We start from the raw sequence: 14907 nt of genomic DNA, 5'->3' as shown, positions 1-14907 counted from the left end.
TCCTTGACACCTCAGGATCTGTGGACCCCACAGGATCTCCACCTCTTCTTCTCTCCTCTTCACACCTTTCCATAACACTCTTCCCCAAACACCCTTGACCAATCCAATCAATACCTCTTCCCCAAACACCATTCACCTATCAAATCCTACTCTCTTCTCCATACTCTCTTCACCACTCACATCCATCCATCATAAAACCCCACCTACCTCACCATTCAAATTCAAACCATTTCCCTCCCAAACCCACCCCTTCATAATCGAATTCTCTCTCTCTCTCTCTCTTACCCTATAAATACCCCTCCTTACCACCCTCTATTTCACACATCATACACACTTACCCCCACTTGGCCGAACCCAACAAACACCTCCATCTCCCCCATTTCTTCTTCTTCTCTGCCTTTCTTTCTTCTTTTGCTCGAGGACGAGCAAACATTTTAAGTTTGGTATGGGAAAAGCTCTTCTTTTTATTTTTTTCATAACCATTAATGGCACCTAAGGCTAGAGAAACCTCTAGAAAGAGGAAAGGGAAGGCAATTGCTTCCACCTTCGAGTCATGGGAGATGGAGAGATTCATCTCAAAGGTCTATCAAGACTACTTCTATGAAGTTGTGGCCAAGAAAAAGGTGATCCCCGAGGTCCCCTTCATGCTCAAAAAGAGTGAATATCCAGAGATCCGACGTGGGATTCAAAGAAGAGGTTGGGAAACTCTCACCAACCCCATCCAACAAGTCGGGATCTTAATGGTTCAAGAGTTCTATGCGAATACATGAATCACTAGGAACCATGACCAAGGTGTGAACCCGAACCCAAAGAATTGGCTCACAATGGTTCGGGGGAAATACTTGGATTTTAGTCCGGAAACTGTAAGGTTGGCATTCAACTTGCCAATAATGAGAGGAGATCCTCATCCTTTCACTAGAAGAGTCAACTTTGATCAAAGGTTGGACCAAGTCCTCATGGACATCTGTGTGGAAGAGAGACTCTAGAGGCAAGCCAGTTCAATTGAGAAGGCCTGACCTCAAACCCGTGGCTAGGGGATGGTTGGAGTTCATCCAACGCTCTATCATTTCTACTAGCAACCAGTCTGAAGTTACTGTGGATCGGGCTATCATGATCCATAGTATCATGATTGGAGAGGAAGTAGAAGTTCATGAGATCATATCTCTAGAACTATACAAGGTGGCTGACAAGCCTTCTACTTTGGCAAGGTTAGCCTTTTCTCATCTCATCTGTCACCTATGCAATTCAGCTGGAGTTGTCATAGAGAAAGACATCCTCATTGAAGAGGATAAGCCCATCAATAAAAAGAGGATGGAGCAAACAAGAGAGCCCACTCATGGACCTTAACAAGAGCATGAGAAAATTCCTCCTCATGAAATCCCTGAAATACCTCAAGGGATGCACTTTCCTCCACATAACTATTGGGAGCAACTCAACATCTCTTTAGGAGATTTGAGTTCTAACATGGAGCAACTAAGAATGGATCACCAAGAGCACTCCATCATCCTCCATGAAATCAGAGAGGACCAAAAGGCCATGAGAGAGGAGCAACAAAGGCAAGGAAGAGATATTGAGGAGCTCAAGCACTCCATAAGATCTTCAAGAGGAAGAACTAGCCGCCATCACTAAGGTGGACCCGTTCTTTAATTTCCTTGTTCTTATTTTTCTGTTTTTTTATTTCTATGCTTTATGTTTTATCTATGTTTGTGTCTTTATTACATGATCATTAGTGTTTAGTGTCTATGTCTTAAAGCTATGAATGTCCTATGAATCCTTCACCTTTCTTAAATGAAAAATGTTTTCTGAAAAAGAAAAAGAAGTACATCAATTTTGAATTATATCTTGAAAATAATCTAATTATTTTGATGTGGTGGCAATACTTTTTGTTTTCTGAATGAATGCTTAAATAGTGCATATTTTTTATATTGTTGTTTATGAATGTTAAAATTGTTGGCTCTTGACAGAATAATGAAAAAAAGAGAAATATTATTGATAATCTGAAAAATCATAAAATTGATTCTTGAAGCAAGAAAAAGCAGTGAAAAGCTTGCAGAAAAAAAAAGAAACAAGTGGCGAAAAAAAAAAGAGAAAAAGCAAGCAGAAAAAGCCAATAGCCCTTTAAACCAAAAGGCAAGGATAAAAAGGATCCAAAGCTTTGAGCATTAATAGATAGGAGGGCCCAAAGGAATAAAATCCTGGCCTAAGCGGCTAAACCAAGCTGTCCCTAACCATGTGCTTGTGGCGTGAAGGTGTCAAGTGAAAAGCTTGAGATTGAGTGGTTAAAGTCGTGGTCCAAAGCAAAAAGAGTGTGCTTAAGAGCTCTGGGCACCTCTAACTGGGGACTCTAGCAAAGCTGAGTCACAATCTGAAAAGGTTCACCCAGTTATGTATCTGTGGCATTTATGTATCCGGTGGTAATACTGGAAAACAAAATGCTTAGGGTCACGGCCAAGACTCATAAAGTAGCTGTGTTCAAGAATCAACATACTGAACTAGAAGAATCAATAACACTATCTGAATTCTGAGTTCCTATGGATGGCAATCATTCTGAACTTCAAAGGATAAAGTGAGATGCCAAAACTGTTCAGAAGCAAAAAGTTACTAGCCCCGCTCATCTAATTGGAACTGAGCTTCATTGATATTTGGAATTTATTGTATATTCTCTTCTTTTTATCCTATTTTGATTTTAGTTGCTTGGAGACAAGTAACAATTTAAGTTTGGTGTTGTGATGAGCGGATAGTTTATACCCTTTTTGGCATTGTTTTTACATAGTTTTTAGTATATTTTAGTTACTTTTTATTATATTTTTATTAGTTTTTATTCAAAAATCAAATTTCTAGACTTTACTATGAGTTTGTGTGTTTTTCTGTGATTTCAAGTATTTTCTGGCTGAAATTGAGGGACCTGAGCAAAAATCTGATTCAGAGGCTGAAAAAGGACTGCATATGCTGTTGGATTCTGACCTTCCTGTACTCGAAGTGGATTTTCTAGAGCTATAGAAGCCCAATTGGTGTGCTCTTAATTGCATTGGAAAGTAGACATCCTGGGCTTTCCAGCAATATATAATAGTTTATACTTTGCCCGAGATTTGATGGCCTAAACTGGCGTTCAAAGTCAGCCTAAAACTTTCTGGCGTAAAACGCCCAAACTGGCACCAGAATTGGAGTTAAACGCCCAAACTGGCACCAAAGCTGGTGTTTAACTCCAAGAACAGCCTAAGCTGGCACCAAACGGGACCCGGAAGTGGATTTCTGCATTATCTACACTTAGTTACTCATTTTCTGTAACCCTAGGTTACTAGTTTAGTATAAAAACTACTTTTAGAGATTTATTTTGGAGACTTTATGCTATCATAGACTATTGTACACGTTTGGAGGCTGGTCTCACGGCCATGCCTAGACCTTCTTTCACTTATGTATTTTCTATGGTGGAGCTTCTACACCCCATAGATTAAGGTGTGGAGCTCTGCTGTTCTTCATGAATTAATGCAAGTACTATTGTTTTTCCTTCAATTCACGCCTACTTCTTCTCTAAGATATACTCTTGTACTTAATTCAGTTAAGTCAGAATGAAGGGGTGACCCATGACAATCACCCATTATCTTCGTTACTCGCTTAGCCAAGATCCGCGTGCCTAACAACCACAAGCAATCTACATGATGTTCAACGTAGTCATTGGACGACAGCCGGAGTATATTCTCTTGGATATCTAGTACACAGATCGAGTCTGTGAGATTAATATCTTCATGGTATAGGCTAGAAACATTGGCAGCATTCCTGGGATCCGAAAAGTCTAAACCTTGTCTGTGGTATTCCGAGTAGGATCTGGGAAGGGATGACTGTAAAGAGCTTCAAACCTGCGAATGTTGGGCGCAAGTGACAGTGTGCAAAAGGATCAATGGATCCTATTCCGATGCTAGAGGAAACCGACAGATGATTAGCCATGCGGTAGCTGTGCCTGGTATTTTTCATCCGAGACGAGAAATCTGACAGTTGATTAGCCGTGCAGAAACCGTAGAAGACCATTTTCACTGAGAGGATCCTACAGCTTGCCATGGAAGGGAGCACGCATGGTTGAAAGAAGGCAATAGGAAAGCAGAGGTTCAGAAACAACAAAGCATCTCCAGAAACTTATCTGAAATTCCCACCAATGAATTACATAAGTAACTTTATTTTATTTTATGTTTTATTTATCTTTTAATTATCAAAACCTCATAACCATTTGAATCCACCTGACTGAGATTTACAAGGATGACCGTAGCTTGCTTCAAGCCGACAATCTCCATGGGTTCGACCCTTACTCACGTAAGGTATTACTTGGATGACCTAGTGCACTTGCTGGTTAGTTGCATCGGAGTTGTGAAAAGTGTGAATCACAATTTCGTACACCATTAGACAAACAGAAAATAGTGTTTGAGAGTTCAAAAAGTATTAAATAAAAAATTCAGAGTTTGAAGACAGGTAGGTGAATAAGTTGGGAATAAAATATAGAGAAACAGTTAAGGTTTCAGAGTGGAAAAACTAGGATTGTAAATTGGGTTGAGGTGGAATGAAAAGTTAACTAATTCCCCCTTACAGAAGAAAAGTTTCTTCTTTTTACATCTAATCCTAATAAATTTAAAATCTAATTTCTAAAATTAAAATAATATCTTTTCCTAAAATCATATTTGAATTTAAATCAAAATTAATTAAATAATCAGCGAGTCTTCAATTGATGGATGGGGACCACTTGTTTTGTCTATTCTGCAGCTTCTAATATGTGCTTTCTGGGCTGGAAACTGGGTCAAAACAGCCCAGAAATCGCCCCCAGTATTTTCTGCGTTTTCTGCACGTGGCGCATGTCACGCGTACGCGTCAGTCACGCGTACGCGTCGATGGTCTTCTTCGCTTTTCACCCGTACGCGTCAGGTACGTGCACGCGTTGCCATAGAAATCTTCAAATCACGTGTATGCGTCAGTCACGCGCACGCGTCGCTCTTCGCTGGTCATCTCCTTTAATTCTTGTGCTGTAGAAACTCTATCAAATCCAGCCGAATGCTACCTAAAATAAACAAAATTGCACAAGACTCAAAGTAGCATCCATAGTGGCTAAAAGATAATTAATTCTTGATTAAACTCAACAATTTAAATGCAAATTCACTAGAAAAAGATAGGAAAGATGCTCACGCATCATCCGTCCCTCTCAATGAATCATCATACGCTTATTTATGTCCTGAATCCTTTGAAGTTAAACTAATCTAATCTTATCTTTTTAAAAGAATAAGATAACTAAAACAACAATTCAAGTTTTAAAACCAAATCTTATCTTTCTAGAAAAAGCTAACAATAATTAATAATTCAAATCTTGAATCTTTTAGAGAGTTTGGGCTGAATAAAAAATGTCGTAGGAGAGGATTTTGGGTCTGGCACTGGACTTTGACATTGGTGCCAGATTTGGATATTTAGTGCTGGATGCTAATAGGGGTGGCAAAGGGGTCTAAATCCGTTGGGTCAGAACCCGTCGGACCGGCCTGTGTAACCCGCCAAAAAAGGTGGGCTGGACTGAAAAATTGTGACCGCAACACTTCGAAAGCCCGCTTAAGCCGCAGGTTTTGGTAGGGTGGGGCGGGACTCCCCGACGGGCCCAGCGCTTTTTTTTTGCTAAGGACATTTTATGAAGATGTTATAATTTAGTGTTTTGAAATATATTTTATGTTTGATTGATTATGTTTAATTATATGTTTTGGACAATATTTTATTTTGCTTTACACAATGTTGGTTTTATTATTTTGCTTCAAAAAACTTGGTTTATGATTATGTTTATTACATATTTATAATTTTAAAGATTTTAATGTTTGTGAATTTAAAAAATATAACTTTTTTATGTGTTTAAAAATTATAAATTTATTAAAATAATTGTAAAATTATATATATTGTTTAATATTTAATAATAATAAAAAAAAGTTTTGGCAGGCTTAGTCCGCCAGTCCACCCTTAGGTGGGGTGGGGTGAGATTTAAGGATCACTCAATAAGCAGGGTGGGGCAGGCCACCCTGCCAGACGACAGGTTTTTGGCGGGGCGGGTCGAGGCGGACTTCTTCATTTGCTACCCCCTAGATGTCAATACATTTTTGGACCACCAGAAAGTGGAATGGTCTTCAAAAACGCTAGGTGCCCATGAAATAGACTTCACTGTACTTGGTGACTTTTGGGCACTCGGCGCCCGTTTTGATAAATCTACTTGAGCGTTTGGTGCCTATTTTTCTGGGAGTTCAATCTTTTGTTTTCTTTGTTTGCTTCTCATCTTTTTATTATTTTAAAGAATAATCCTACATACATAATAATTCTAAAACAACTCTAAATGTATGACTAATAATGAAAACTTTACTTAGAACACAAGAAGCTTAAATTAAACATAAAAAACTTACTTAAAAACATATATAAATATCACTAAAAATGCCAAGAAATCAATTAAATATGAAATTATTTGCATCAAGGTTGAACGTTTCTAGATTCCTTAGATTTCCAAACATGTTAGGTATGTACCCAAAAAATGAATTTTCTGACAAATTATTACAATGAGCATCGAGGCATTGCACAAATGATTCGTACGCCTTCCATTAAGATAATTTAGGCCTATTAGTAACGTCTCAAGTTTTGGTAACATAGAACCAAAATTTGTTGGGAGACTACCTGATAGATGATTTCCAACAAGATTAATTTCCTTTATGGTAGAAGATTAAAAATTGATGGTGGGATCTTCCCATTAAGGTTGGCAAATGCAGCAATCAGGTACTCTAGATTATGTAGATTGCTGATCTCATTTGGTAGTTCCCCTGCTAATACATGAACAATAGGATTAGACTTTCGTCTTTTGAGGTTTGGATATCTCAACTATAATATATCAATGTACATATCTAAAATATTACTTGGACCATGCCTATATATTTTGAACGGATAAATAACTACTTATTATATGGTAGTTGAAAATTAAAAAAAATTCTAATAACAAATAAGCTTTAAAAAGTCTAAAAGTTTGAGAATATATATAATGTTTAGTTTTTTTTTAACATTTTTAAATCTGTTAAATATTTATTTTATGTAGTATTTTGATCATTACAATTTATCTCCCGGAGTAAATACTTAATTTTATTTTTTGTAACTCCATTAATTGTTTTAATATTTTTTAATTAAATGAAAAAATAAATATTTATAAATGAAAAAAACTCAAAAGTCCACCAGAATGTATAAATATAGAACAATACTATATGACCATTAAATATTATTATTTTGGATTAGCACTTTATCAATAATAATTTACACCATATTTACATATAGTTTATACATATAGTTAATACGATTTGTACTTAAATTTTTTCAGAATTTACACACATAAATTAGTAAAATATATTTGTTGAAGACAATTTAGTATTTGTACTGATCAAATAATGGTTAAAATTACTAAAAACTACCGTCCCCAAGAATTTTTCTATTTTTAACCCATATAGTTGACTAACTGTAGAATAAAAACAATAAATTTTACTGGTCTTCCATCATTCTTCTCAATGAATAATAAGTCAAAAATAAAATATAAATAATAGAGTAAAGGATAAATAGGTCTCTGACCTTTTTTTGGCAGACATTTTTGTCCCTGGTAATTGAAAAATACTTTTAAGTCTCTGACGTCCTTAAAAGTTGGACGGATCATTCCCTCTGTCCAAATGCTTCCATCAGACCTAACGAAAAAGTCTGACGTGGCTCTCGTAATGTTTGTCACGCGTATGCGTCGCCTGTCAAACTTCCCTTTCATACGTACGCGTGTGTCACGCGTACGCGTCGCCATGAATTCAGCAAATCCTCATTTCTTCATGAATTCTCCACTTTGCATGCTTTTTTCCATTTCTTTCAAGCCATTCTTGCCTTCAAAACTTTAAATCACTCAAACAAACATATCAAGACATCGAATGAGAGAAAAGTAAATTAAATTTAGCCCTAGCCCCATTACAACCCCTTGAAAAGACCTCTTGATATGTGTATCTATGCATTGAATATATGTTGATTGGTAGAAGAAGAGCAAGCCTTAGAAAGCAAGATTAGTAGAGAATTGAGAGAATCGACCCTCAAAGAGAGATTAGAGTGCAAACACTTCCGGTGAGGGTTCGATACTCAATCACTTGTTCCTTGCTTTCACGAGCTTTCTTCTTGCAAGTATATTTATACTTCATTTTGAGATTTGAATGAGTGGAATTCATAAATCATCATACTATCTTAGTCCTACTTGTTCATATATGTTCTTGGAGATTGATTCATTTTTAACCAAGTAGGTAGACGCATTTTGCATATTAGTTGATGAACCACAAGAGTTTAGCATGAGGACATGCTAATGTTTAAGTGTGGGAAAGTTGATGAACCACAATTTTATAGTTTATATTGTATTGAATTTGGTGATTTTATCAACTTTTTTCACATTTATTCAGTAAAATAGCATGGTTTTGTGAATTTCGCCTAAGTGTGCTTAATGATTGAAAACATGCTTTCTAGACTATTAAATTGCTAAATTTAATTTACTTTTCTCCCATTCGATGCCTTGATATGTTTGTTTGAGTGATTTAAAGTTTTGAAAGCAAGAATGACTTGAAAGAAATGAAAAAAAAAACATGCAAAGTGGAGAATTCATGGCGAAGTGGAGAATTCTTGGCGACGCGTACGCGTGATAGGGAAGTCTTCCAGGCGATGCGTAAGCATGACCCACGCATATGCATGACAAGCATTACAGAAGTCACGTCAGACTTTTCCGTTGGGTCTGACGGAGGTATTTGGACGGAGGGACTAATCCGTCCAACTTTTAAGGACGTTAAGGACTTAAAAGTATTTTTCAATGGTCAAGGATGAAAATATCCGCGAAAAAAAGATCAGGTACCTATTTATCTTTTCTCTAAATAATATAAGTGAAGTTGATTTCTAAACAAACAAATCATCGACTAACTAGAGTTTTATCGGTGTTCGACTCATTTGCTCCCATTACTCTCTTTTTCTTTTTGTTTCCTTAACGAAATTTATGCCCCATAGATGGTGTTCATAGAGAAAATGATATATTTTACTAGTGTAGTGTCCGTGTCATGTATTAGAGTGTTAAAAAAAAATTAAATTTTCGTATAACTTTTTGTGGAAGAAAATTAACTTAACTATTACTCGAGTGTCATTAGAAATAAATAAAACATAAAATATTTATTTGATTAACGTAAATATTAAAAAGTTTTGTATAATAAAAACATGAAGACACAAACTATTAAATATAATAATGCACATGAAAAATCAGTATGCAGAGAAAATAAATTAATATTTTGGCGATAAACTGATAATTACAATATATGTTATGATTTAATTATAAAAAAAAATATTCTAATATCAAAGTGGTCATATTAAATAGGACTACTTGTAATAAGACACTATTAATTCACATTTCATTAATCCCCGATTGAAGTATAAATATTTTTAGAAATCATTTTCATTTTGTCCATCAAGAAAATTGAATGAAAACGGAAAATTTCAATCATTGCGGCCAGTGTAAAACTGCATGGTATATGAAATATATATTGAGTAGGTAGTTCGAATAGAATCCATAGACAATAGTAAGAAATGAGTAAAGAAAAAATTTATAATTCATGCTACATTATTTAGAAATCTCATATCAAAGAAGAAAAACGATGACAGGAAGTAAATAAATCTCATCAATCTGCAATTGACCACTGTTGTTGTGTTTTCTGTTTTTTTAATCTCACTGCATGTACTTTTTGTGTCTGTCGCTCAGTTTCTTCCATCAATCTAATCTCTTTCACTGTTTCTCCGTATCCACCACCACCACATCAATAAAAGAAAAGAAAAAATTAACTTAAAAGCAACATACCAAAGAGGAATAGATGGATAATTGAAGAATATGATTTTGTTAAAAAGGAAGGAAAGAAGATGTGTGACTCGACCAATGAATTCAGATGCAGGTGAAACCTATAGTCGTTGCTGCCTCGTGAAAAAACATAACATGTACCATCGCCACATTCGCGTCCACCACTGCAAGGAAGAGCCTGTGCAGTTGAGACGTCCACATGTCACATGATGCATGACCGCTTCATCCAAACGAAAATGATGCATGACGTCCACATGTCACATGTCACATTATGCTTTTGTAACAAATGAACATCCGTGGCTAGGGAGGGCGACGCGTTTTTAGTTAGCCACGCTTTTTACTCCAATAGCCACGGTTTTAACACCCGTGGAGACATTTGGTTAGCCACAACTTTAGCAGTTTAGGCACACTCTTTTCTGTGGCAAAATAAAACATTTACCTGTGATAAAATTGACCAGGCCGGACTTTTTTGCCATACTTTTTTCCGTAGCTAACGATAGAAGTTAAATTAAAAAAAATATCATAATAAAAATGCTCTTTAATATAAAATTACATCATATAATATTAAAAAAATTAATCACATTCCTATACGTATTATCCATAGTATAAAAATATAAAATTAACAAATACTTAGTATTGAAAAGCAAATATCCTAGATTAATGGATTTAATGTTAAAAAAATATTCAAATAAAACTATTACAAAATAAATATCAAACTTTGCTAAAATGATACAAATCTTGAAAGTATCAAAATAATGAATTTATCAAGCTCTCCATTTCTTGTTACACAGACAATCCACATGCAAAAATATTTTCAGGTAAATAGTAAAAAATACACATAACTTCGGCCACTAAATTATACACCCTGTCGATACTCCAGTTACTTTGTGTACTCCAATAAAATCTGTTAAGCAAAATAGAGATAAAGAATTAAGCTAAAAAATTAATAGGTCATGATTTGACTCCTTCCAAGATGATAAAAAATTAAGGTACAATACTTACTTTTCGGATGTAATTTGCAGCTGCTTTGCGGCCTTCAATTGTCAGTTGCATAACATCTTTCAAAATGGCAATTGGTGATTTAGAATCTATCTACAACCAGTAACAAAAGAAAGAATGCATGTTGGAATAAAAAAAAAAAAAAAATATAAAAAACAAAATGATGTCATGAAAATCTTCTTCGCGATTCGGAATTCTGATTCCACCGATTTTGCTTGCTTCTTCGGCGACTCAAACTGACGGTACTCGAACTGCAAATCATGGTCCCTACTCTTTCACAGAACGTCCGATGTGATCGTACCTAGAATCTAAACAGGAACGTCTTGAGCGAATTACTCTGAAGGTTAGCTGAATTGATCTGAGTGCAGGAGTTAAGAAATTACGATCGGGAGAAACGAAAGAAAATGTTATTAACGAAAGGGTTGGCTGCATGTTATCAAACTTGAATCAATTGCAGGAGCATTTTGAAAATAGTGGAAGGAAGTTATTGTTAAGACCGGGTGAGTGGGCTACTTAATAAAAGTTGTGCTTAACATTGCCGCTCAAAATTGCTTCATCTTATTATAGATGTTAATTTGAATTTTGTTTAGTGAACTAACTATAACTTTTTAATTTAGAGTAAAATTTAATTTTAATAAAAAAATATCAAATTGTAAAATTTACAACTTTAAATTATATTAAAAAATTTCACATATTAATTAGAATTTAAAATTTTTACTCGTTAAATTTAAAAAAAATGACATCAGTAAAAATTAAAATAAATAAACTTAAAACTTAAGAATTTGATACCTTTAAATTGAAGAAAAATTTTTTTTGTACATAATTAAAAAATGAACTCCCATAAAAATAATTTTAATTTATTTTTTAAATTAAATTAATAAAATATAGGTATAAAACTAATATTCTGAATTTTAAAAGTTAAAATTCTGTTTATTAATGTTGTCATAAATTAAGAGTGAGTAATTAAATAATTAATAATTAAATTAGTTATTATTTCAATAAAATCATAGTTAGTATCTTTTACTTTCTAAAATTAGTTAGAACTATTTTATCAAAGATAAATATGTACTCTTTTTATAAGTATTCTTTTTTATAATTTTAACATTTATTTTCAATTGAATCATTTTATTCTATCACCAAAGTCTCTAATTTAAACTACATTTGACCAAAAAGAACACGCACAAAAAATGTAACAACTAAAATATAAATATTAAAATTGTATGTATATAATTTAGTCTTTTTGGTTACATTACAATCTGATTTAGTAACAAGTAATGAATAATACAACCACATTAAAAAACTACATTTAAATCAAAAAGAAAAAATTAATCAAATCAGCGCCTAGCTAATACTAAGTAAAAAAATACATGATTCAGAGATATGGCCAAATTCAAGGATCATACGAAGTGAGAAAATTGCACATCATCAACAACATCTAAAATCAAACCATTAGTATACTTTATTAATTTTTCATGGCAGCACTCAAAACGAGGGAGAAGAATTCAACAATTGAAGAATTGGAAAAGCCTGCACATGATAAATCGAATTTACCTTTAAGTTACGGTTTAAATTTTGAAAAAGTAAAAACTGCATAAAAATATTTTGAGAGGGATGGAGGACAAAACCAAATTAAACGCGGAATTTAAAAGTGAAAATCGTTCGATTTTGCTACGGTAATCATTGAGTCTGTGGTCATTGAGAGAACTCATCTCAAGTTAGCCACGAACAAACAAAATCGTCGAAAAATTTCACAAAATTTGGCCACGGAAATACAAGACGTTACAAGTGATTACCACGATCATATAAATTTGCCACTCTTTTTAGTTCGTGGGTATCTTTCCGTTGGTAATGTCCATATTTCTGGTAGTGCAGGGAGAGGGATCGTCGTTGACCATCAGAGCCTGGAGAAAAGAAAGAATTGTAACAAAGAAAATCATCTTCTGTAGTATAATGGAAGTGAATATTTAGTTTAAATTAACTTTCAATTCAAAATTTGAATTTTAAAACACTAAGATTTGCCAAACTGATAGGAATGAAAGAAAGAGAAAATGAATAAATGAATAGGGACAAAGAAATTTACGATATCGATAAAGGATAGAGAAGGGGATTGGAGAGTGAGGGAGGTTGCAGAGAGAGCATATCAGAAGAGAAAGGAAGAAAATTAAATTAAGAAATAAAAACTAGAGAAAAAGACCAATTTAGAGAAGACGTGAAGAGATAACAAAAAGAATTACTGCTGTCGAAGAAGATGGAGTATGAATAAACTACCAGGAGAGATAACACAATATGAATACTTATCGTGAATCACGGTCCTTTAAGACAAGTAGAAATTTCACTAACTGAAAACTCTCTTTTAAAGAATAGGTATATGATATTATATGATTTGTGAAGTCCATATATATGATACCTTGAAATTGGTTATCACAAAGAAAGATTTTTTTGAGCTGGGTCAAGTTTCCAATCACATGTAGTATGCTTCCACCAAAGCTATTGCCAAATAAGTACAGAATTTTCAGTTGATTACAATAATTAAATAAACTTATTGGAAGTTCACCAGAGAGCCAATTGTAAGACAAGCCCAGCCACCACAAATCAGGAAGATGGAAGAAGATATTTTTCGGTATTTCTTCGGTGAGCAGTGTCAGATTTATGGGGGGATCTAAGGGCAATGGCCTCCGTAAGTTTTCTTTAAAAAATTAGTAATAGTAAATAATATTATGTGTTTTTGGTATATTATGTTAGATAAAAAGAAGATATGTTGTAGAGCTGAAAAAACTTGTTAACTAAAATCTGTAATATGTATTGGGCTATTGTCTATTGACAATTGCTAATAATTACAAGCCCATTCTAATAAAATAGTGCTAGCAATGGTAGAACTAGAAATTTTATTAGAAGGGACCAAATTAAATACAAAATAAATTTAAATATAATATAACAAAAAATTAATAAAATATGATTTATAGCATATATATCAAAGGAATAATTATATTATAGTCAATATTCAATTACATACTTTAAGATTTTGGTATTTTAAAAGTATTAGATAATGTTTCATAGAACTAAAATAATCAATTATCATCTCTAAAATGAATTTTGAAACAATCTCCTTTTCAATATATACAATCATATAATCTGCTAAAGATTCGTCTTCCATCTTGTTTTGAAGCTTTGTTTTAATAATTTTCATAGCTTAAAAAGTCCGTTCAGTTGTTGCTATTGTCACAGAAAGAATCAAAACAAAACGAATTAATCTATCAATTAAATAATAGATATTTAATTTTTCTATCTCTGTCATTTTTTTACACAATTCAACAATAGTAGACATATTCTGAAAATTTGAAACTTTAACAACATCAAATTTATAATGTTGTAACTCATAATCTAATTGAATCTTCTCTTACTCAAAAACATCTAAAGAATAGAAATTCTTTGCAAGATTGCATATGTTGCAAATACTGAATGACTTGAAAGCATCTTTAGAATCTAAAGATGTACTTAACATGAGGAGCTCGGTTGCTTGCTCACTAAATCTATTATTTAGCTTTTTCAATTGAAAATCTATCACAAGTAAAAATGTCAACATGATAGTGATATTCAACAGTGACAACATCCTTTTTACGACGATATCGAATTATGTCACTAAAAGAAGTACCCATATCAGGTATCTGAATAGCATGATCATTACAAAAAGAATTAACTTTATTCAAAAGTACTCTCCAGCTACCATCTCTTAACTGTTGAGTCAATGACTTTCTACTAGAAACCAGATGCATAGCATTCAAAATATTTTGAGATTTTTGTTGTAATGCTTGACAAAGTTTATCAGTAATTCTCATGATTTCTTTCATCATATACAAAATAAAAACAAAATCAGATGCAATAAAGATTTAAGAACATAAGTAGCATTACCGCGTTGAGAATATATAGATCCATTAGTAGTCAAATTTTCAAAAACTTAAGTTTTTGCTTTGAACATACGTAAAGGCTACAACTTGAGTTGAGGTGACATCCTCATAGATATTTTA

At 33.6% G+C, this 14907-nt stretch overlaps 1 long non-coding RNA gene across 1 annotated transcript; it reads right to left on the bottom strand.

The window, feature by feature from the left end:
- Positions 1 to 10524: 10524 nt before the first annotated feature.
- Positions 10525 to 13564, bottom strand: LOC112776969 (uncharacterized). The gene is made up of 3 exons (XR_003190238.3): positions 13290 to 13564; positions 10886 to 12783; positions 10525 to 10787 (listed from the first exon to the last, which is right to left on the bottom strand). It is a non-coding gene; the product is annotated as an uncharacterized lncRNA (long non-coding RNA).
- Positions 13565 to 14907: the final 1343 nt, after the last annotated feature.

The sequence above is a fragment of the Arachis hypogaea genome, chromosome 19 (genome assembly GCF_003086295.3).
Source record: "Arachis hypogaea cultivar Tifrunner chromosome 19, arahy.Tifrunner.gnm2.J5K5, whole genome shotgun sequence".
In the NCBI taxonomy this organism is placed as follows: Eukaryota; Viridiplantae; Streptophyta; class Magnoliopsida; order Fabales; family Fabaceae; genus Arachis; species Arachis hypogaea.
This window is presented reverse-complemented; position numbering and strand designations above follow the sequence as displayed.